General features: G+C 53.0%; 1 protein-coding gene across 6 annotated transcripts in view; it reads left to right on the top strand.

The window, feature by feature from the left end:
- The window catches only part of LPGAT1 (lysophosphatidylglycerol acyltransferase 1), a 252,317-nt gene that overhangs the window by 222,100 nt on the left and 6,298 nt on the right, over positions 1–23,919 (top strand). The window lies entirely within an intron of this gene.

Here is a 23,919-nt window from a genome sequence, read left to right as displayed (position 1 = left end):
TTACCTAGGGAGGTGGTGGAATCTCCATCCCTAGATTTTTTTTAAATCTCAGCTTGACAAATCACTGGCTGGGTTGATTTAGTTGGGGTTGGTTCTGCCTTGGTCTCTTCCAGCTGTCTAATTCTAGGAGGGCCAGGGATGAGGGGTGAGCAGGGTGCACCCTCTTGCAGGACCCTGTCAAGAAAAATCCAAGTAGTGGGCGGTTAATTGTCCTTCACCTCCTGAAGTATTCTCTGGAGAATACGTATGGTGGAGATCCCCATGCACTGGGCAAGCACCAGAAGATCTACCCAGTTTCCCTGGCTATAGTCCAGGAGGTCTCCCATCCTGGTGACTTCTGCCAGGACTAGCCTCTGGCGCATCAAGGAGAATCCGCAGCGTGCACTCATAGATGGGGCCTGTGTAGCAGGTGTGCCGCAAGGCGGTCTGCACCCAGGGTGATTCCTAAGGACCTGGCTGCCGAAAACAGCGTCCTGGTTTGAAGGATGTCCTGGTAGAAAGCCAGCAGCTCGGCGAGGTCTCGTGGAAGACCTCTCAAATAAAGGAGCTGCTGGTGACATCAGAGCCCTCAGAAGCAGCGAAGGAGGGCATGTGACAACATGCTCCATGCTGGACTACCTGCATCATATAGGAGCCTCTTCATGGCCTGGAGGCAGAGGACATAGACTCGCATTCACAAACTTGTCAGGCTCTGCCCTCCCTCCTCCAGGGGGAGATGGAGAACCCCTGAAGTGACCCAATGCAGTCCTGGCCAGAAAAACTGCACCATCAGCTGCTGGATCTGAGCCAGGAAACCCAGGGTCAGGACCAGGGTGTTGAGACGGTGCTCCAGAGCATGGACAGGACCAGTTGGTTCAGCACCAGTGCCCTCCCATGCATGGAGAGGTACAGGAGCAGTCCTGTCCATCTCCTCAACTGCTCAGCCACTGTGGACTCTAAACCTTGCCAGTTCTCCAGCTGAGAGAGAAATTCCGAAAGGAGAAAATGCCAAGATAGAGCAGCGGACCCACACTCCACCACATGGCTAGAAGCGCGGGTGGGAGGGAGGCAGCCTGCCACCCAACTCCCACCACCAGACCAGAGCTCTTGACCCAGGCAGAGGAGGGTGCCAAGTAAATGTCTTGGCAGGCCTCCACCTGTGCCAGGTCGTCCGGGTCCTAGACCACGAGGAGCACGTCATCAGCGTATGTTGACAGGACCAGCCACCCCTCTGGCTCACAGAACACCAATCCCATCAACCTTTTGTGAAGGAGACAGAGGAAGGGGTCGATGGCCAGAGTATACAGCTGGCCTGACAGCAGACAGCTTTGACATGCTCCCTGCCCGAAGCTGACTGGGGCAGTCAGAGTCCAGTTGAGCTTGACCAGGTACTGTACGGAATTGTACAGTACCTGGAGAAACCCCACAAAGTGGGGCCCGAAGCCAAAGGCCCTCAGGGTGCCAAGGAGGTACCTGTGGTCCATGTGGTCAAACACATTCTCATGATCCAAGGACAGGAGGGCGAATGACAGACCGTCCCTACACCTGAGCTCTAGGAAATCCCGGACCAAATAAAGGTTGTCGAAGATGGTATGGCCCAGGACAGTGTAGATCTGGTCTGCCAACACGTACTTGAGTGTCTGTAAGATGGTTCTGGTGATGATTTTATAGTCCATGCTGAGAAGTGAGACAGGACTCCAAATCCTCTGATCGTGGAGGTCCCCCTTCATAGGCAGCAAGGTGAGCAATGCTCGCCTGCACAAAAAAGTTAAGACCCTGCTGGTAAGGTCTGGGCCGATGTCCTGGAATACTCGGTAGAATGCCATGGTCAGCCCGTCCATGCCCAGGGACGACTTGTTGGTCATGAGACGGAGGGCTTCTGAGAACTCTGCCAGAGAAAGAAGCAGCGTTAGCCAGTCCCGGTCTCCTGCACTGACCATTGGGAGCTCATTCCAGATAACTCTGTGAGCATCAGTGTCGGTCAGTTTTGTGGAGAAAAAGGTGGTGAAGCCTCAAGCCCTCTCATGCATCTCCACCAGATCTGTGGGGGTGGGGTGGGGGGATGACATCTTCTGCCAGACAGCAGATTCTGTGCTTTTTAGCCCCCCTCTTTTTCTATGGGATGTGAGAATGAACAAAGGCACCCCTGGCCCAAAGGTCATCAAGGTCCCAGAGTTCCTTCCACTATGTTCCACAGAGGGGTGGATCTCCGGGGCCAATGGCCAGGCACCTCTTTAGCTCTAAAACCTCCCATTCCAACTGCTCTATCACTTCATCCTGCCTCCAGCTGGTGTAGTCACAACAGAAGAGCTGCATGTGCACCTTCCCCACATCCCACCAGGGCCGGCCTTAGGCCGATTCGACCAATTCAGTCAAATCGGGCCCCACGCCTAAGGGGGCCCCGCGCCCCTGAACCCAGAAGTGCCGGCCAGCAAGTTACAGAGCCGGGGCCCTGCTCCATCAATATGTGGAGTTGGGTCTCTCCCCCGGCTCTGCCCGGAGCAGGCCCCGAACCACCCTGTCGGCCCCCCCACGCTGCACGTGGGCGGGGAGGACACCTGGGCGTGACGTGACATCACAAGCTGGGATTTTACAAGTCCTGGGAGGCCACGTTGTGGGGCTTCACTGGCCCCGGCCCTGCAACCGCAACCACAGCGTGCAAGATAGGGAACAGGCTTGTGCGGCAGTGGTGGGAAGGGAAGGGGCTTGGGAGGAGGCAGGGGGCTTGGGTGGCAGGGGAGGGGCGGGGATGGGGTGAGGGGGGCTTGGGTGGAGGCAGGGGGTGGAGGGGGAGGGGAAGGTACCAAGAGACGGGTGCAGAAGAGACAAATGCCAGGGGGCCAAGGGCAGGAGGGGAGGTGTCAGTGGGAGAGGGGACAGGGTGATGCTGGGAGAGGAGAGGGGAAGGGCATTGGGGGCTAGAGGGGGATGTGCTGGGAGAAGGCTTGAAAGAAGGGGTGGGCATGAGAAAGGTGGGGATGGAGCAAGGTATGTGTGAGGGCACAGAGGGGCAGGAGGGGAATGGGGCAGAGAATGGTGAGGGGGTGGGCATCAGGGAAAAAGGGGGCAGGGGTAGTAAGGAAAGGAGGAGGCACCAGAAGGGTGCAGGGCTAAGGGAAAGCTCAGGTGCCAGGGGATTTTGGGGTGAAGCAGAAGGTCAGACCCCTGTAGGGGAGGGACCAGCACCATAGGAGAGAGGCAGGACAGGTGTGTAGAGGGAGGTGTTAGAAGAGGGGTATTTCATCTAATTCTTGGACTGTCATTGCTCATGAAAAGTGCTGTCACATCAGGTAAATATTGCATTTTATTAATATCAAACTTAAATGGGGCCTGTGTGTTGTGTAGACTTGCCTTAATCTTTGTATTCATGCCTGTCAGTGTGAGAGAGATTTGCTTGCCTATGCAACCACACTTAAGTTGAGGCCCTCAGCATGTTCTGTAAGTATCAGTGTGGCTTCCAAAGTTGAGTTGCCCTAGCTCATCCCTGACAGGTGTCTGTCTAACCTGGTCTTAAATATCTCCAGTGATGGAGATTCCGCAATCTCACTAGGCAATTTATTCCAGTGTTTAACCACCCTGACAGGCAAGAAGTTTTTCCTAATGTCCAACCTAAACCTCCCTTGCTGCAATTTAAGCCCATTGCTTCTCATCCTAACCTCAGAGGCCAAGCAGAACAATTTTTCTTCCTCTTCCTTATGATACTCTTTTAGATACTTGAAAGCTGCTCTCATGTCCCTTTTTGGTCTTCTCTTTTCCAAGGTAAACAAGGCCAATTTCTTCAGCCTTGCCTTATATCTCATGTTCTCTAGACCTTTCATCATTTGTGTTGATCTTCTCTGGACTTTCTCCAGTTTCTCCACATTTCCTGAAATATGGTGCCCAGAACTGGACATGATACTCCAGCTGGGGCCTAATGTAGGCTCATTCCCTGCCTAGGGGACGTGAAACTGGGTGGGTTAATTTCCAGTCCTCCTGTTTATTCTTTTCCTAAGCCAGGAGGGCACAGTAGTTCTGATGGGGGTTGGAGAGGGGATGGAAGCCAGATCTAAGATCAATGAACCCTGGGAAGTGGGCCCATTGAAAGGAGACTGAACCTGTGGATGCCTTGGGGGTCAGCAGCAAGGGCCTGCTTTGGGAAGCCCCCTCTTTGGAGGTGAAGATGGCAGCATTGAGACACCACCCAGAAGCAGGCGCCACAGACACTAACTGCAGATTCATGGGACGGCTCTCATAGATCTTGAACATGCATAAGATAATATATCTGCTGGGGCGGGGCAGTGGTGTAGTGAGGGGGCCGGAGGGGCCAGTTGCCCCTGGGAGAAAAATAATATAAAATGGATCAAAATTATACGTGCTTTGTGAATATTCTGACTTGAGAGTGGAAAGATTTCATATTATCATATATGATTCCTGGTAACCCATCTCAAATATGAAAAACTAGGTTGATACCTGTTCATATCAGGAGCTGTTGAATTCAGTTCACCATTTGCAGTATCTCATTAGGATGTTTAGTGGAGAAGATGATGGTTTTTTTTATTTATACTGTGGGCAAAGCATGGACTCACAAGAATTCCTCCATTGTTTTACCGTGAGTCTCAAAACATTTGGGCTGCGTCTAGAATGGCGTGATTTTGCGGAAATACTTTTAACGGAAAAGTTTTTCCGTTAAAAGTATTTCTGCAAAAACGCATCTAGATTGGCACAGATGCTTTAGTGCAAAAAGTGCTTTTGCACAAAAGCATCCATGGCCAGTCTAGATGCGATTTTGCGCAAGAAAGCCCCTGTGGGGGTTTCAGGGTGCGATCACCCCCTCTTGGGCCAAGAGGGGGGGTCAGCGAACCCTCGTGTCCCCCTTTTTTGTGTCTATTCGACCTCGGAGCCCCCAACGGGGAACCCCCGGTACCGGGTGTGATCACCCCCTCCCAAGGGGAAGGGGGGGTCAGCGAACCCGACGACAGTCACCCGCCCGAACGGGGTGGGGCAGCCGGCCCCTGGTCTAGCGTTTCCCCTTGCGGGGTCGTAACTCACTACGGCTCTCTGCGCAAGCCGCGGGGAGTGGGATACTCCCTTCGGGGAGGGAGGGGGACCCGGTCCCGCCCACTCTCCGGGTCCCAGCCCGGGGCCCTAGGCGCCGGGGCTTGCTAACGCCCCGACGCAGTGGACGAGGGAGCTAATCCCTCCGAAACTCGTCCACCCACGGTCGCCAAAAGCGCCCTGCCCCGGACTCCTTCCTCCCCCCGGGCGGTGCCCGCCACTCGGGCCCGCCGCCTTCACACCTACCCTGGTTCGGGGTCTCGTGGTGTCTCGCTTCCTGACGTAGCCTCGGGGGATCGCTCTGGGGCGCCGTTCCGTTTCCGTGCGTCCCGCTCCTGCTGGGCACGACGCGGTGGGGTACGCCCCCCGTCTGCCGACGGGCTGAGGGACCGCCAGGGGCAGTGGCTGTCCCGAAGTCCCCGGGCCCAGCGCCGGGCTGGCAGCCGCGGGGTATGCCGCCCGGGCTCCGTTCTGTCTCCGGCTCGGCTCCTGTGCTCCTGCCGGGAGCCTGCTTCCTTCTGTGCCGGCGGCCAGCCCTTTTGAGCTGGCCCGCCGCCGTCGCCGCTCCTGGGGACTCCTCCCCTTCCGGGCACGCCGCCGTGCAGCGTCCTGCCGCCCAGCTGATCCGCTCTCCCCCGCCCCCACCGTCCGGGGATGCGGGGAAGGAGTCAGCACGGCGCAGCCGGCGCAGGCGCGGGGGGAGTTCCCCCGCCCGCCGCCGCCCGCACTGGGGAAACGCTGGAGGGCCGGTTCCCCGGCGACAATCTCCGGGGGATCGGGGTTATGGCCGTCCCGCCCCCCGACCAGTGACAGGCTGTCACACACCCCCCCCTTACCGCGGGGTCTCCCCCGCCCTCCACGGGTTCGAATACCCGCGAGAAAAAGTCTGCGTTTTGGTGGGATTTGCCCGCTCGATACTCTATGTCAAAGCAGTAGGGCTGTAATGCCAAGTACCAGCGTGTTAGGCGCGGGTTCGAATTTTTCATAGAATTCAACCATACAAGCGGGGCGTGGTCCGTAATTAATTTGAATTTATTGCCCCATAAGTAATACCTTAGGGTCTCAATGGCCCATTTCACTGCCAAGGCCTCCTTTTCGATTGTCGCATAATTTCTTTCCCGCGGTAGGAGCTTCCGGCTCAGATAAAGGACCGGGTGTTCTTCTCCCTCGTGGTCCTGGGCCAGTACGGCTCCTATACCGCATTCGGATGCATCTGTATATAGAGAAAATAGTTTTTCAAAGTCAGGTTGCCTCAACACGGGGGCTTGGACTAACCTGCGCTTTAACTCTCGGAAGGCCTGATCGGCTTGGGCTGTCCACTGGACTTTGTTGGGGTGCACGTCTTTGGTCAGTTCTGTCAAGGGGGCTGCTATCGTGGCAAAATCCGGGACGAATCGGCGGTAATATCCCGCCAGTCCCAGAAACCCTCGTACCTGTCTCTTCGTTACTGGTAGTGGGTAGCTCCGAAGGGCTTCCACTTTGTCCAGCAAGGGTTTTAGGCGTCCTCCTCCCACGGTGTAACCAAGGTATGACACCTCGCGTTGGGCGAGATGGCACTTTTTGGGGTTCGCCGTGAGGCCTGCCTCCTGCAGCGCCCGCATTACTGCTTCCAGGTGCCGAAGGTGGTCTGGCCACGTCATGCTATATACGGCGATGTCATCGATATACGCCGCCGCGTACCCTTTCATGGGCCTCAGTACCTGGTCCATAGCCCGCTGGAAGGTCGCTGCTGCCCCATGGAGTCCGAATGGCATACGGCGGAACTGGAACAGCCCGAAGGGGGTTGCGAACGCGGTCTTTTTCCTGTCCTGGGGGTCCAGCGGGATCTGCCAATAACCCTTAGATAAATCCAAGGTGGAAATGTACTGAGCTCTCCCCAGGCATTCCAGTAACTCCTCCACTCGTGGCATGGGGTATGCGTCAAATTGTGAGATGCCATTAACTTTCCGGAAGTCGATACAAAATCTCACGCTCCCATCGCGTTTGGGGACCAATACTATGGGGCTGCGCCATTCGCTCCATGACTCTTCTATCACCCCCCATTGCTTCATTAGCTGCACCTCCTGCCGGACGGTGTCCCATACCTTCCGGGGGAGAGGCCTGTGTGCTTCCCGGATCACCCGGCCCGGCTCGGTGTTAATGCGGTGTACTCCTACCTTGGCTGTCCCTGGGGTCGCCGTCAGCACCTGGTGGAAGCGGCGTAGGAGTCCTTCCATCTGGGCCTGTTGGTCTGCTGATAACTCCGATCCCACGGTCGGCGCGCCTCCTTCCGTCCGGTCCGCCGGGGAGGGGCCAAGATCCTCCTCCTGATCCGCGGGCACCACCATGAGCCCTTCCCTGGCCACCCACTTCTTGAGCAGGTTCACGTGGTAGATCTGGGTGGCTCTCCGTCGCCCCGTCAGTCGGACCTCGTAGTTCACATCCCCCACTTTCCGCACTATTTCGTATGGGCCCTGCCAAGCTGCGAGGAGCTTGGACTCCCGGGTGGGGAGGAGCAGCAACACTCGGTCCCCGGGCTCGAACTGACGGGTCACCGCTGTGCGATTGTAGTAATGCGCCTGTCTCGTTTGGGCCCTCAGCAGGTTCCATTTCGCGTAGGCTCCGAGCCGTCGAAGCCTCTCCCAGAGCTGCAGAACATACTGCACGGTGCCCTGGCACCGGGACGACTGCGCCTCCCAGTCCTCCCTCAGGATGTCCAAGATCCCTCTAGGTTGGCGCCCGTATAGCAGCTCAAATGGGGAGAACTCGGTGGAAGCCTGGGGCACCTCGCGAACGGCGAACATGAGCGCAGGCAACATTTGGTCCCAGTCCCTCGGGCTGTCCTGGGCCACCCGGCGGAGCATCTCCGTTAAGGTGCGGTTGAACCGCTCCACCAGGCCATCCGTTTGGGGGTGGTATACTGACGTACACAGGGTTTTCATTTGTAGGAGCGCGCACAATTCCTTCATCAGCTGGGATGTCACGTTTGTCCCTTGGTCCGTCAGTATAGCCTGGGGAAATCCGACCCTCGCGAAGATTTTAATCAATTCCGCGGCTAGGGTGGGGGCCTTGATATTACGGAGCGGGATTGCCTCCGGATACCGAGTGGCGTAGTCCACCACTACTAAAATAAATCGATGGCCCGCCCGGGATGGCTCCAGTGGGCCCACCAAGTCCAGGGCCACCCTCTCAAAGGGGGTCCCTACTACCGGGAGAGGCACCAGGGGGGCTGCGGGGACCCTGCCCGTGGCAACCTTCTGGCAATTGGGGCAGGAGGCGCAGAAGTCTCGAACCGCCCGGTAAACTCCTGGCCAGTAAAACCGGCGGAGCACCCGTGCCAATGTCTTTTCCCGCCCCAGGTGGCCAGCCCAAGGGTTCGTATGTGCCAGGTCCAAAACCTCCCGTCGCCGGGTCTGTGGCACCACCAGTTGTCTATTCTCCCCTTCCCCCTCCCCGCCTGTTACCAGGCGGTACAGCCAGTCCTGGATTACCTGAAAGCGTGGGCCTTGCCGAGGGTTGTCGGTCTCGTCCGGCGCTCCGGCTTGCTCCCACGCGTAGCGCAGGGTCTCATCCGCCCGCTGCTCCTCGAGAAAGTCGGGGTCTTGGCTTCCGACACCCGCGGTGGGGGCGGGCTCCCCCGAGGCCCTGGGGTGCACATAAGCCTCCGCCGTGGGGGCCCGTCCGGCTGGTGGGTCCATCCCCTTCCTGAGGAGTCGCGGGAACCCTGGCCAGTCCCGCCCTACCACCACCGGCAGCGGTAGGTTCGGTGCCTTCCCCACTCGCCATACCCTGGCCACCTGCCCGTCTGCCAGGTGGACCCAGACGGTGGGGTAGGTCCGCACATCTCCGTGTACGCACTTCATCGGGGTAGCTTCTCCGGTGGGCGGCGCCTCCGGGACGAGGTCTTCACGCACCAAAGTGAGAGCGGACCCCGAATCCACAAGGGCCTGGAGGGGCTTCAGCCCCAACCAGATAGTCACCACCGGGCGGGATTGTCCTGCCGGGGTCTCCCTCGGGGCGGGCGCGGACAGTGTGCAGTCCATCATAGGACAATCACGCTTTAGGTGCCCCTCCTGCCCGCATTGGTAACAGGCAGTGCGGCCCGCCACCCTCCGGCCGTCGCCCCCCAGCTCCTCGCGGCTCCTCCTAGCCTCCCCAGGAGCCTTGCCGGGCCTGGCGGGCCAAGTCGGGGCCAGGCGCCGTCCCATCCCCGTGGGCGGCTTGGGGGGGTCCCTTACCGGCGTCGGGCCTGTTGCGCGCGGTCGCGGGGCCTCCCTCGTCGTGGGGCCGGGCATGGATTCGCGACGCGCCCCCACCTCTCCGCCTTCCACATCGAGGTGCACCTCCGTCAAGGCGATGGCCGCGGCCAGCGTCCCCGGCTGGTGTCTCCGCACCCACTTCTGGGCGCCCGGAGGAAGGAGGTGGATATACTGCTTGAGCGTTACGAGCTCCGCTACTTCGGGGCCCGAGCGCTGCTCCGGCTCCAGCCACCGCCACGCCCACTCATGTAGACGCTGTGCGAAGACCCGGGGCCGCTCACCTGGCTTGAACCGCTCGTTGCGAAAGCGTTGGTGGTAAGTGTCGTTGTTAATTCCTAACTGGTCTAGGATCGCTTCCTTCACCCGGACGTACTGCAAGGCCTCTCGGGCCGCCAGGCTCCGGTAGGCCATTTGGGCCGGTCCGGATAGGTAGGGGGCCAGCAGGGTCGCCCAGTGCGCCTCCGGCCACCTCGCCGCCATGGCCACCCTCTCGAAAGTGGTCAAGTAGGCTTCTGGGTCGTCCCCGGGTCCCATCTTGGTCAGGCGGAGGGGTAGCGATCCTAGCTCGGGGTTGCCGTCCTCGTTCCTCCATGCTGGTCCGCCCGCTGAGGTAGCCGGCTGGGATCCCTGCATCCATTTTTCGTGCTGGGCCGATAGCTCCTGGACTAGGAGTTTCTGCTGATCTTGAAACTGGCTCGCCAGCTGCTGCATCAGTTGGGACTGCTGCTGTTGTTGCTGACGTTGGGTGTCCCTTACCCAATCCAATAATTGCTGGGCGTCCATCGTGTGGCCCCGTAGCGGTTGCTCCCTAGGTGTAGAGCACATCTTACCCTACCCGCTGAGCGCCCGGCGGGTCGCTGCCCACATTCTCCACCACGTGTGGGGGTTTCAGGGTGCGATCACCCCCTCTTGGGCCAAGAGCGGGGGTCAGCGAACCCTCGTGTCCCCCTTTTTTGTCTATTCAACCTCGGAGCCCCCAACGGGCGATCACCCCCTCCCAAGGGGAAGGGGGGGTCAGCGAACCCGACGACAGTCACCCGCCCGAACGGGGTGGGGCAGCCGGCCCCTGGTCTAGCGTTTCCCCTTGCGGGGTCGTAACTCACTACGGCTCTCTGCGCAAGCCGCGGGGAGTGGGATACTCCCTTCGGGGAGGGAAGGGGGACCCGGTCCCGCCCTCTCTCCGGGTCCCAGCCCGGGGCCCTAGGCGCTGGGGCTTGCTAACGCCCCGACGCAGTGGACGAGGGAGCTAATCCCTCCGAAACTCGTCCACCCACGGTCGCCAAAAGCGCCCTGCCCCAGACTCCTTCCTCCCCCCGGGCGGTGCCCGCCACTCGGGCCCGCCGCCTTCACACCTACCCTGGTTCGGGGTCTCATGGTGTCTCGTTTCCCGACGTAGCCTCGGGGGATCGCTCTGGGGCGCCGTTCCGTTTCCGTGCGTCCCGCTCCTGCTGGGCACGACGCGGTGGGGTATGCCCCCCGTCTGCCGACGGGCTGAGGGACCGCCAGGGGCAGTGGCTGTCCCGAAGTCCCCGGGCCCAGCGCCGGGCTGGCAGCCGCGGGGTATGCCGCCCGGGCTCCGTTCTGTCTCTGGCTCGGCTCCTGTGCTCCTGCCGGGAGCCTGCTTCCTTCTGTGCCGGCGGCCAGCCCTTTTGAGCTGGCCCGCCACCCTCGCCGCTCCTGGGGACTCCTCCCCTTCCGGGCACGCCGCCGTGCAGCGTCCTGCCGCCCAGCTGATCCGCTCCCCCCCGCCCCCACTGTCCGGGGATGCGGGGAAGGAGTCAGCACGGCGCAGCCGGCGCAGGCGCGGGGGGAGTTCCCCCGCCCGCCGCCGCCGCCCGCGCGAGCTGGGGAAACGCCGGAGGGCCAGTTCCCCGGCGGCAATCTCCGGGGGATCGGGGTTCTGGCCGTCCCGCCCCCCGACCAGTGACAGGCTGTCACAGCCCCGATCGCCATTTTAGCCTTTGGGGCTTTTTTGCACAAAACAGTTTTTCCCTGTCTACACTGGCCCTCTTGCGCAAGTATTCTTGCGCAAGAGGGCTTTTTCCCGAGTGGGAGCGTGGAAGTATTTGCGCAAGAAGCACTGATTTTGTACATTACAAAGAAAGTGCTCTTGAGCAAATTCAAGCGGCCAGTGTAGACAGCTGGCAAGTTTTTGCGCAAAATCTTGCCAGTCCAGACACACCCTTGGTGTTTTTCTAAAGGCCTGGAATCAGTTGATCATGTAGGAATCTCAGCTTTCATTTAAAAAAAGTTCTCTCTACTTCTGGGCCTTACAGCTAAAGAGGAAAGCTTTAAAACATGAACCCTAAATACTCAAACAAAAGGCCAATAAAAATCCAACATGTTTTATTTTTAAAATATCTTATGATTTGTAGAATAGTGGTAGAGATGTAGCCGTGTTAGTCTGGGGTAGCTGAAGCAAAATGCAGGACAATGTAGCACTTTAAAGACTAACAAGATGGTTTATTAGATGATGAGCTTTCGTGGGCCAGACCCACTTCCTCAGATCAAATAATGAAAGAAAACAGTCACAACCATATATACCAAAGGATACAATTTAAAAATGTGCTTCCAGCTCCCATCCAGAACACACCACACAATCCATCGTCTATAGCCAAGCCCTTCGATACAACCGCATCTGCTCTAATCCCACTGACAGAGACCAGAAGCTTCAGGATCTCTACCAAGCATTTATAAACCTCAACTACCCACCCAGAGAAATAAAAAAGCAAATTGAAAGAGCCAGACGAATACCTAGAAACCATCTACTTCAAGACAGACCCAAGAAAACCAACAATAGAACACCACTTGTCATCACCTACAACCCCCAACTTAAACCTGTCCAACACATTATCAATAAACTACAGCCTATATTGGAACAGGATACCATACTCAAAGAGGCTCTGGGAGACAGACCCATAGTCTCCTATAGACAACCACCTAACCTCAAGATGATTCTTACCAACCACCACAGGACATACCACACTAATACCAACCCTGGTACCTTCCCTTGCAACAAACCCCGTTGCCAGCTTTGTCCACATATTCATTCTGCTGATACCATTGTTGGACCTAACCAAGTGAGTTATAAGATCAAGAACACATATTCCTGCGCCTCCAGAAATATAATCTATGCTATCATGTGCCGAAAGTGTCCGTCTGCTATGTACATGGGACAAACATCTCAGACACTTCGCCAAAGGATTAATGCCCACAAAACAGATATCAGACAAGATCACAAAGAGAAAACAGTTTCTTGTCACTTCAACCAGAAAGGACACAGTCTCAATGACCTGCTAACCTGCATCCTACTTCAGAAGACATTCAAATCTGCACTTGAAAGGGAATCCTCTGAACTGGCATTCATGCTAAAATTCGACACCCTCCGCACCGGACTTAACAAAGACCCCAACTATCTTACACATTACAAAGATAGCTTCCCCAATTATCACCTCTAATACTATTAACTCACAGACATTTCCCCTTCCCCACCTCTAATATCATTAACTCACTGGCATTCACCTTCCTTCCCCCCCCCCCCCACATCCCCCTTCTGTTCTGTAATGTGATTTGTCCTTTTCATGTGTGTTCATTTTTTTAAATTGTATCCTTTGGTATATATGGTTGTGACTGTAGAATTAACCAAGCATTTTGTTTCTTTTGATTTGTAACTTTCTTTGATCTGTCTATTCTCACTTATTACTACTTAAATCCTGCTGCTTCTACTTAATAAAATCATTTTTATTTTCTATTAAACCCAGTGTAAGTAATTGTTACCTGTGGGGGCAACCAGTGTGCACATTCCCACTTTCATTGGTAAAGGTGGCTTACCTAATTCTTTGGGGTTTGATCCCATTTGGGGAGTGCTCTCTCGGGAGGATGGGCCCTAAACTGCACTCTCCTTGGATCTGAAGAAGTTGTGTCTGTACTGTTTCTCAGTGGGGGCAAGGACTTCATCTCAGGGCCTTGGCTGGGGAAAACCAGCAGAGCTGGCTTAGCAGGACCGGGTGGTGAGGAGCCCCAGAGAGCGGGAAGGTGAGTGGCAGTGGCTGTGTCAGCAACCCCGGGAGGCACCTCTGAGGGGTTGTCTGTGACCATACCCTATCACAAGGGCCACCTGTAATGGTAGGGCTGCTGCCCTCCCAGGCATCGGGGGTGTCCTGAGTGCCTCTCTCAGCCGGGATAGTCCCTTTGGATGTGCCCCATTGCTATGGTGACCATATTTTCTGAACCAAAATTAGGGACACATTAGCCACACCCCCTGATCTCTGTTAACCATGTCCCTGACCCCCATTACCCGTGCCTCTGGAAGTAACACTCTCAGGGCCAAGATGGACACATGACCAGAAGTAAAAGGTGTCATGTGACCCCCCTCAAAGAACTTTTCCTACCATCCTCTTACCAACAGGGATAAGTTTGGCCCCCAACAACCCTCCCCCCCCCCATGCAACTATCCTGCAATTGCATTAACTCAATTTGTGTGACATTAACTGGGGGGAGGGAGGGAAGGCTGGGGGAAGTGTTCCTGCTAAGAGTTTCTTCCCATGAGCAGAATGAATTTTGTGTTATGCACCAGTACTGAGTTCATGTGGCTTGTTTGGATGTGCCACTGTGGCACCCAAGTTATTAATAAATACCTTACAAACTTCTACCTTTTCCTTCTGCTGCCATGTCTCCCACCCACCCCTTACTCCATTAGCTCCCCTGGTGCCTGCTGCCCCCTCCCCTCCTCTGCTGTCCTGACTCCTGCCCTCAGCCCTCCTGGGACCTGCCCCCCTGCACCATCCCTTCTCTCCCCCCTGTGCCCACTCCTCCAGTAGCCCCATTCTGATCATGTGTAGCTACCCCTCCTCATCCCCTCTCCTAACACCTCCCTCTACACACCTGCCCTGCTTCTCTCCTCTGGTTCTGGTCCCTTCCCTGAAGGTGTCTGCCCTTCTGCTTCACCCCCAGAATCCCCTGGCATCTGCACCTTCCCTTACCCCTGCACCCTCCTGGTGCCTTCCCCTTCCCTTACTGTCCCTGCTCCCTTTGCCCCCTTTTTCCCTAATGCCCACCCCTTCACCGCCCTCTGCCCCAGTTCCCCTCATGCCCCTCTGTGACCTCACACTACTTGCTCCATTCCTGCCTTTCTTATGCCCACCCCTCCTTTCAACCCTTCTCCCAGCACTCCCCTTCCACCCCTTAGAATCATAGAACCATAGAGCAGGAAGAGACCTCAGAAGGCCATCAAGTCCAGCCCCCAGTCCAAGGCAGGACCAATCCCAATTAAATCAACCCAGCCAGGGCTTTGTCAAGCCGAGACTTAAACACCTCTAGGGATGGAGACTCCACTACTTCCCTAGATAACCCATTCCAGTGCTTCACCACTCTCCTAGTGAAGTAGTTTTTTCCTAATATCCAACCTGGACCTCTCCCACCGCAACTTGAGACCATTGTTCCTTGTTCTGCCATCCATCACTACTGAGGCCTTTCTCCAGCTGGAACCTCCCTTAAGGAAGTTGAAGGCTGCTATAAAATTCCCCCTCACTCTTCTCTTCTGCAGACTAAATAGACCCAACTCCCTCAGCCTCTCCTCATAGGTCATATGCTCCAGCCCCCTAATCATTTTGGTTGCCCTCCGCTGGACTCTCTCCAATGTGTCCAAATCCTTTTTGTAGTGGGGGCCCAGACATGGACACAATGCTCCAGATGTGGCCTCGCCAGAGCCGAATAAAGAGGAATAATCACATCTCTGGATCTTCTGGCAATGCTCCTCTTAATGCAACCTAATATGCCATTAGCCTTCTTGGCTACAAGGGCACACTGTTGACTCATATCCAGCTTCTTAGCCACTGTAATCCCCAGGTCCTTTTTTGCAGAACTGCTACTTAGCCATTTGGGCCCCAGCCTGTAACAATTCTTGGGATTCTTCTTTCCCAAGTGCAGGACTCTACACTTGTCCTTGTTGAACCTCATCAGATTTCTTGTGGCCCAAGCCTCCAATTAGTCTAAGTCACTCTGGACTCTGTCCCTGCCCTCCAGCATATTTGTCTCTTGCCCTAGATTAGTGTCACCCGCGAACTTGCTGAGGGTACACTCCATCCCCTCATTTAGGTCATTAATAAAGATGTTGAACAAAACTGGTCCCAGAACTGAACCTTGGGACGCTCTGCTAGATACCGACGGCCAACCTGACATCGATCCGTTGATCACTACCCGTTGGGCCCAACAGTCCAGCCAGCTTTCTATCCCTCTTGCAGTCCATTTATCCAATCCACATTCCCTTAACTTCCCTTGTCCCTAATGCCCCTCTCCTCCGCACTCCCAGCATCACTCTGTCCCCTCCACACTCCCACTGACACCTCCACTCCATCCTCCTGCCCTTTTCCTCATTGTCTCCATTTGGTTCCCTGGCATTTGTTTTTCCTCCACCCTGTTCCTTGGTGCCTTCCCCTTTCTTCTCCTGCCCTGCCCCCCTCCTTTCAGCATGAGCCCCTTCCTCTGCCACTCCCCTTCCCCCTAGTTTTTCCCCTGCCCCTCCCTCACCTTCTGCCTTCCAGTTTCTGGGGCTGGAGTCTGTGGTCAGGCCCCAGAAGTCCCCGCTGCCCCATCCCCTGCTGCTTCCGGGGCAGGATTGTTTGCCGGGCCTGGAGCTGGGCTGCCCTCGGTGCTAATTTTACTGCAGTCCCCACACCAGCTTTGGCTCACATTAGCACCACCACCAAACCTTTCTCCACCGCCTCCTGGGCAGTGGCCTCAGACACCAGGAAGAATGCCACCTTCCTGTGCATCTTACATGGCCACAGACCCCGCCATGCATGCCAACACCCTCATTGAGGTCTCCACATGGGGTGAGGCTCACACCAGGAGGCAAAGGACCCCATGCCTCCTAGTCAGGGTGGGAAAGGGGCTGCGGCCATCAGGGATGGAACTCCAGGAGGGTGGCCTGAGCAGATTGAGAGATGGTAGGTGGGGGGGTGGTAGCTATCTGGGCATATGCCCTGGGGGCCACACCATCGCCCCCAGAACTGGTGTAAGGAACAGGGGGGTGGGAAAGAGAGGAAGCCACAGCCATTACTAGTGCCACGGCCAGGGGGTGAGCCTTTGCCACAGGAGTTTTAGCCTTCTGAGTGGGGCTCTTGCCCTTTTTGGTCCTCTAGCCCTTCCTGCCCTTCAGGGGAGCATGCTTAATGGTGACAGTGGTGACAGGAGGTGCCACAGCAGGAGCGGTGTGTCCCAGAATCCCCATCCATATCTGGCTAAGCAGGTAGCCCAGCAGCCTAGGAGGGATAGATGTAGATGGCAGAGGTGGATGTGAAGAGGATGGGGGAGGGGCAGCAGGGTCATCACAAGACAGCTCCTCCATTGTGGTCATGAGTGGGTAGGGAAGGACAGGAACAAACAATTGGGAGAAGACAATAGTGCCAGAGGAGGGAACAAGGGAGGGGAAGAAGAAGGTTCAACACTCCCCCCTGCTAGGCTGAAAGCGGGGTGGGAGAGCAACAATACAGACAGGAGGAAGGGGAGCAAAGGAATAAAGGTTACAACTCCCAGCGCGGGATGGTAAGACCGGCTCCTCTGGCTGCAGTGGGGAGATGAGAGGGTTGATTATTTAAAGCAGTGTTTCCAACCAGTGGTATGAGTACCCCATGGGTACTCGAGAGAAGTCTGGGGGGTACGTCAACACAACTGAAATTTGGAGAAAACTGAATTTTTGTTTTAAGTTTTGCAGCGTTTTATTATTTTTGTACTTTTTATACCCAAAAATTTCATCGCCCGCCTGGCTATGATTAAGTTGTTTAAACAAATGTGTTGCAACGGTAGAAAAAAATGTTGCGTGTCTGAAAACTGTAGGTATTGGGGGTACTTATAATTTTTTTAAAGGGGTACTTTATTAAAAAAAGATTAGGAAACACTGATTTAAAGAACATGGGGCTATTAGATTGTGTGTATGGTGGGGGTGACTAAGAAAGGAAGGGGAGGTGTAGGTGCCAAACAATGAAAAAGGAGGGGCATGGGCACAAAAGAAGGAGGTGAAGTAGTGGAGAGGGAGGGCAGGTGGTGAGAAAGTACCTGCTCAAGCAGGGGGAAAACTAGACACTGCTGGGGGGAAGCCAGGTGTCTGGTATTGAACCGGACAGTCTGGTATTTTCACCTCCTGTCCGGTAAAAAAAATTCAGAAAATACCAAACACCTAAAATGTCTGGTATTTTCTGTTTTTTGTTTTTTTTTCCCCAGCCAGGAGGCGAAAATCCTGGGTGCTTACCAGGTTCTGCAGGGGAGCTGTCTGGCCCGGTGCAAGGTGGCAAGATGGCAGGCGACCTTCAGCAGCATGTTAGGGCCAAAAAGCCTCAAAAGCGTTTCTTATAGGGGACCACTTTGTTTTTTGGGTTTTTTTGGTTTTTTGCTTAACAACCCTCGGGGCCCTTTTTTTGTTTTTGCTCAACAACTTTGGTCTCCCCTCTTTTTTTTTTTTCCTCAACAGAATTTTTTCCTCTGGGGGTTTTTTTTGGGGGGGGCGGGGGAAGGGTGTTCAGTATTTTTGGTTAAATCATCTGGCAACCCTATTATAGAGTGCTGTCCAGGAAGAAGGTTGGGGACAGAACAAAAAATTTGTAGAACTCAACCTGATGAGTTTCTGCACCTCAGTTTCACTGAACTCAATTGTTGGGCATAATAAGTTAGGAATGAGAAAAGGAAATTAAACTTCTGATGACTTAGGACAATATAATACTTAAAGTCCATTTTCTGTGAGTTCTACTTTAAGAAGTGATAGTCTTTAAAGTGCAACATAGTTCTGTCTTTGACTTTAAGAAGTGTTTGTCTGTTGTGCTTCAAGCTTAAAAATCATAAGGTGTACTACTTAAGTCTAACCTGACCTTATACATACTTTATTTTTCTCTATAAAACCCCAATCCCAAGTTTTGTTCTCTAGAACCCATGCCAGCTTCCTACCAGTATCTTACATCTAAAATGCATTTTAGAGAAGTGTGATGGATCGGACAAGTTCTGGCCAGCACTTGGTGACTAAAGGGTTAAACTCAGATAGCGAACAAAGGTGCTGGCAGGGGGCCAGAAGAACCACTGGGATACAGTACTGAAATCTGAATTGGATATAGGTACCTGCTCTGCTCTTCCTTTGTGCCTTCTAAGTTAAGGGCTGGAGAGAACAGATGGAGTAATCAGAATTACCGTGCCTATAAAAAATATTGGACGTGGGAGTGAACTGGGCCTGGAACTGCAGAGCAGCCCGGATCATGAGTAGGGGAAAAAATGTGTATTTAGTCACAATTGGTATTTTTCTTTGTTTTGGTTAAATTTCTCTATGTGAATCTATGCCTTCCCTCCCCCATTCACTAAGACTACGTCTACACTGCAGGCTTCTTGCACAAGAACTTTTTGCACAAGAGTTCTTGTGCAAGAGAGCATCCACACTGCCATGTGCTTTTGCACAAGAGAGTCCATGGCAGTGTGGATGCTCTCTTGCACAAGAAAGCTCTGATGGCCATTTTAGCCATAGGGGTTTCTTGCTCAAGAAACCCTTGCTGCCTGTCCACACGTGCCTTTTTGCTCAAGAGCTCTTGCACAAAAAGGCTTATTCCTCATAGGAAGAGGAATAGCTCTTGCGCAAAAAGCCATGTGTTCTTACGATTTACTGTACTTTTTCTTGTGCAAGAACACTCTTGAAGTGTGGATGCTCTGTAAGTTTTTTGCAAAAACAACTGTTTTTGCACAAAAACTCTGCAGTGTAGAGGTAGCCTAAGAGTGTACCCAGAGATGTTCTGTGTTTTGTTTTACTCAGTTGTTCTGTAACACCTAGCAACCAAGTATGCTTTATCAAGTATATCTTTTTTTATTTTGTTAATAAAATCACTTTTAAGGCAATGATTTGAGTCTTGCGTCGTGGAAAGAAACAGGAAGTCTATCTGTGCATGTGTATGTAGGGTTGCCAGGTGTCCGGTTTTGAACCTGACAGTTCAGTATTTGAACTTTCTGTTCGGGAAACAAATTGAGAAAATAGAAATATCCAGTATTTTCTTAATAAGATGTCATGTAGATTGTGATGTAATGGCAAGTGTGTCCGGTATTTTTGTTGAAACCAACTGGCAACCCTAGGGGGAAGAAGAACTGGACTTGATAACCTCTCGAGGTCCCTTCCAGTCCTAGTATTCTATGATAAGAGCCAATGTGCCCACAGGCGCCTGAGTGGCAGGCCCACAGCACTTGCAGCAGAACAAAGGAGGGGTGAGGAGGCAAGCAATGGGGCCAAGAATGGAGAAGGCTCCTGCAGCAACTGGGGCTGGGGAGGGAGCAGAAGCAGTGGTGGCAGCAGCAGCAGCAGAAGTGCAGGGGAGCCAGTAGGGGGTGAATCACACCCCACCTTCAGTGTGCCACAAGAGCTACATCTGCCACCATTTAGAAACCCTGATGGAAAGAGGGCCCCTTAAAACTCCCCCCCCCCCCCAACAGAGAGCAAGCTGTGGGCAGAGAGGACCCCAGGAGCTGCCCCAAAGCAGCCCCTTACCTCCTCTGCCTGAGGGGGAGCAGCAGCAGGAGCAGTGAAGTCCAGGCCTGCAGTAGAGAAGAAAAAGGGGCCAGGTAGACACCCCAAGAAGATGAAAGAAGAGTTCCTCCCCCATCCCCTGCCCAGAGGCAGAGTAGCAGAGGCCCCCACTCACCCCCACACCCAGCAGCCTCGACAGTTAGCAGGGGGAGGAGGCTTCTGGCAAACAGCAGGTGAGAAGAAAAATAGGGGGCCTGGCTCAGAATGAAAAACAACCAGGCTGTGTCTAGACTGGCAAGCTTTTCCGCAAAATCATCTGCTTTTGCGGAAAAACTTGCCAGCTGTCTACACTGGCCGCTTGAATTTCCGTAAAAGCACTATGCTGCTCCCGTTCGGGCAAAAGTCTTTTTCCAAAAGACTTTTGCACAAAAGGGCCAGTGTAGACAGCACAGTACTGTTTTCCGCAAAAAAGCCCCGATCGCGAAAATGGCGATCGGGGCTTTTTTGCGGAAAACCGCGTCTAGATTGGTCACGGACGCTTTTCCGCAAAAAGTGCTTTTGCGGAAAAGCATCCTGCCAATCTAGACGTGCTTTTCCGAAAATGCTTTTAACGGAAAAGTTTTCCGTTAAAAGCATTTTCGGAAAATCATGCCAGTGTAGACGTAGCCCCAAGGTTTCCCTGCCTGCTGCAGCAACAGTCCCCCCACCCACACACCCCTCCCAGAGAAGAGAAGGGTGTGGGGGGGAAGCAGGGTAAGGATTGTAAAAGGGTCAGGTCAGAGGGCTCAGCAAACTGCCACACTCTGGTGGAGGCAGGTTACAAGACACTGGATGAGAGGTTTTCTCTTTCTAGACTAAACTACTAGAGCCTGCTGCAATAAAATGAAGGCAGAAAAACACCTGGGGCTAATTAACTAGATTGCTCCCTTAGGCAACTCATTCAAACCTGCAGCCAATTACAGACAATGGAATTTCTTTAAAAGGCCTCCCCTAGGTAAGGAGAGGGAAAAGACAAAGATGATGGACCAGAAGGAGAAAAGTAGGGTTGCCAGGTGTCCGGTATTTTTACCTCGTGTCTGGTAAAAGAATTCAGACAACACTGGACACCTAAAATGTCTGGTATTTTCTGATTTTTTTTTCCCGGCCAGGAGGCGAAAATCCCGGGTGTTTACTGGGTTACACAGGGGAGCTGTCCAGCCTGGAGCAGGGAGACAAGATAGCGGATGGCGTCCAGCAGCCTGTTAGGGCCAAAAAGCCTCAAAAGCATTTCTTATCGGGGCCACTCTGTTTGTGGGTTGTTGTTTTTTTGGGGGGGGGTTCCCTCTAGAGGGTACTAGAGGGAGACATTTTGGAGGGAGTGGTTGGGGAAGTAGTCCAGGGAAAAAAGCTGCCAAGTTGAAAGGAAAAACAACCGTGAATGCTGCTGCTGCTTTAGGGGCCCTGGGCTGGAAGGGGGCTGGGCTAGAGTAATAGCTGGGCCTGGGTCCCCTCCCAACCTTCCCCTATACCAATATAGAGCCTGTCCCAAGAAGGGAAACCCAGCACTATCAGGGGGGTTTCACCTTGGAGTAGCCTGTGATGAATATGGCTGACTAAGTTGTGAACCCTGCCTCCTGTAAAGAAAAAGGGGTTATGTATAACAGTGTTTCTCAACCAGTGGTATGAGTACCCTTAGGGGTACTCAAGAGAAGTCTGGAGGGGTACATCAATACAACTGAAATTTGGAGAAAACTGAATTTTTGTTTTAAGTTTTACTGCACTTTATTATTTTTGTGCTTTTTACACCCCAAAATTTCATCGCCTGCCCATCTGCGATTAAGTTGTTTAAACAAATGTGTTGCAATTGTAGAGGAAAAAATTGTGTGTCTGAAAACTGTAGGTACTGGGGTTCTTACCTTTTTTTTTTTTTTTTTTTAAAGAGTACTTTATAAAAAAGGTTGGGAAACACTGGTGTATAAAACCACAGCGAATCTCTGGGGCTAATATTATCCACCAGTAGCATGAGACCCACACAGCACAGCCAGAACTTTGCCAGAACATAGAAGTGATCCATGTAGGGTTGACACTATATAGCTTATGGGTATGTCTACACAGCAGCGTTATTTCAAAATAACTCGCGTTATTATGACATAGATGCTCATTTTATTATGCTACAAGCCATTATTTCAAAATAATGTCAAGCTGGAGGATTTCTTACTGCAACTCAGGGTAAACTTCATTTCATGAGGAGTAAGGGACCCTTTCACCCTGCTGTGACCCTTTCACCTCCTTTCAGCCTCTCTTGCCCCTGCTGTGTAGACGTACACTAAGATTTAAATACAAAGGGCTGGGCCCAGAACACACTCCAAGGGTACGTCTGTGCTGCACCATAACTCAAGATAAGACATGCAATTTGAGGTATTCAAATTGCATATCTTATTTTGATGCTATTTTGAAATAGCTTATTTCGTCATTTGGCACTGTCTAAACAGTGCCAAATTTTGAAATAAAGCACTATTCCGAAATGTCCCTTACTCCTCATAGAATGAGGTGTACAGGGATGTTGGAATAATGAGCCTGAAATAAAGGGCTTGCTGTGAAGACACGGGATAGCTCTTTCAGGATTCTGGAGTATCCTGAAATAAGCATTGCAGGTTAGACATAGCCTAAGTGAGTGAACTGGGGATGGTGTGGAACAGCTACACTTGTTGCACAAGGATGTGGGGTGCAACTACAGGGACTAAAAGGTCATCCTCGGTCTTGCAACTTCCAAAGCAGAACTTGGGAAGGAAGGTAGAGTGGAGAACTGGAGACAGGTAGCTCTGAATAGCATTTAGCCATGAGTAAATAAACATAGTTTAGTTATTACAGCAAAGCTCTCTGTGCCTCACTGAGAAGAGCACAGGAATCTTAGGAGGTGTTAGAGGAAGCGTCAACCCAGCACCTCTGCACTGCCACTATTTTGTCCCCTGCCCTGCCTTCAAAGAGATAAAATGGAGAGTTTGCAGAGTCATAGGTCTGCCCTGCATAGTCCACCATCAAGCTCACCATGTGCTGCAATTGAAACAACCCTCAGGTAACAAAGCCAGTACCCAGGGAGGGCGTGTCTGTGCTGCAGGGCTTAATTCAAAATGAGCTACACAAATTGAGCTATGTCAATTGCATATCTTATTTTGAACTAGCTTATTTCAAAATAGGGAGCATCTGGACAGCCCTTATTTTGAAATAGATCACTCTTCCTCCAACTTCCCTTATTCCTCGTACAATGAGGGTTACAGGTATTGGAGTAAGAAGTCCTCCAGCTTGACAGTATTTTGACACTATTTAGAAATAACTGCATGTCGTGTAGATGTGGACTAAGTTATTTCAGAACAGTGTTGCAGTGTAGACGTACCCAGAGAGAAGAACCTCTGCATGTGATCCTGGCAGCTTTCTTGACCTCCCTCTCCCACTGGTTTCATGGTATTTGGTGGATCCTGAAATTGTGGAGAATGGAGGGATGATGAGTGATGAAGGCTTTATTAGAGAGAAGTTGCTTTCTAATGTCATTTTGAAGTAACTCTGGGAGTTAGCATTACTATTTCTGGTTGTTAAATTGTCCAGCCTATTCCATAAACTATGAAAATAATTTATAAAATCATCCCGCCTAGCAGAAAGCACGTTAATTGCATGGATTCTCAGGACATCAGAATTAACAGATTACAGAGAACAAGTTGGAGGATGCTGAGAAATTTAATTAGCAAATTCTAGTGAAGTCAACCAAGAAAGGGTTTTATGCACTCATGAGCATTAGGAGGTTAGGTTAGTTCATTGCTCTGGAGAACTCAGACTAGGCAGCTCTTCTCAGAGATCAGTGGGGATGCTTCCTTGGGGGCCAGTAGAAAATTAATTTTAGAGTTTGTATTTATTGAACCTAATGCAACCATTGACTCAAATGATCTTATAACTAACAGTGCAACCCAGCACCCAAAGCTGTCATTTTGGCTGGAGTCGTGGACCTGAAGAGCTTTTAACCCCCAAAGAAATTTTACACATGCTTCTAACAAGCTCTTTGCAGCAAAGTTTCTTTCTTTTTAATCCTTGATCAAAATTTGGCAGCCCACCATTTAACTTCAGAACCAAGCTGCCTTCCTCCCTCTTGTTTAATTAACCACATGGAGATAGACTTTTAACTGAATTGTGGACAAAACTGAATGTCAGGGG

The sequence above is a fragment of the Pelodiscus sinensis genome, chromosome 3 (genome assembly GCF_049634645.1).
Source record: "Pelodiscus sinensis isolate JC-2024 chromosome 3, ASM4963464v1, whole genome shotgun sequence".
Lineage (NCBI taxonomy): Eukaryota > Metazoa > Chordata > Testudines > Trionychidae > Pelodiscus > Pelodiscus sinensis.
This window is presented reverse-complemented; position numbering and strand designations above follow the sequence as displayed.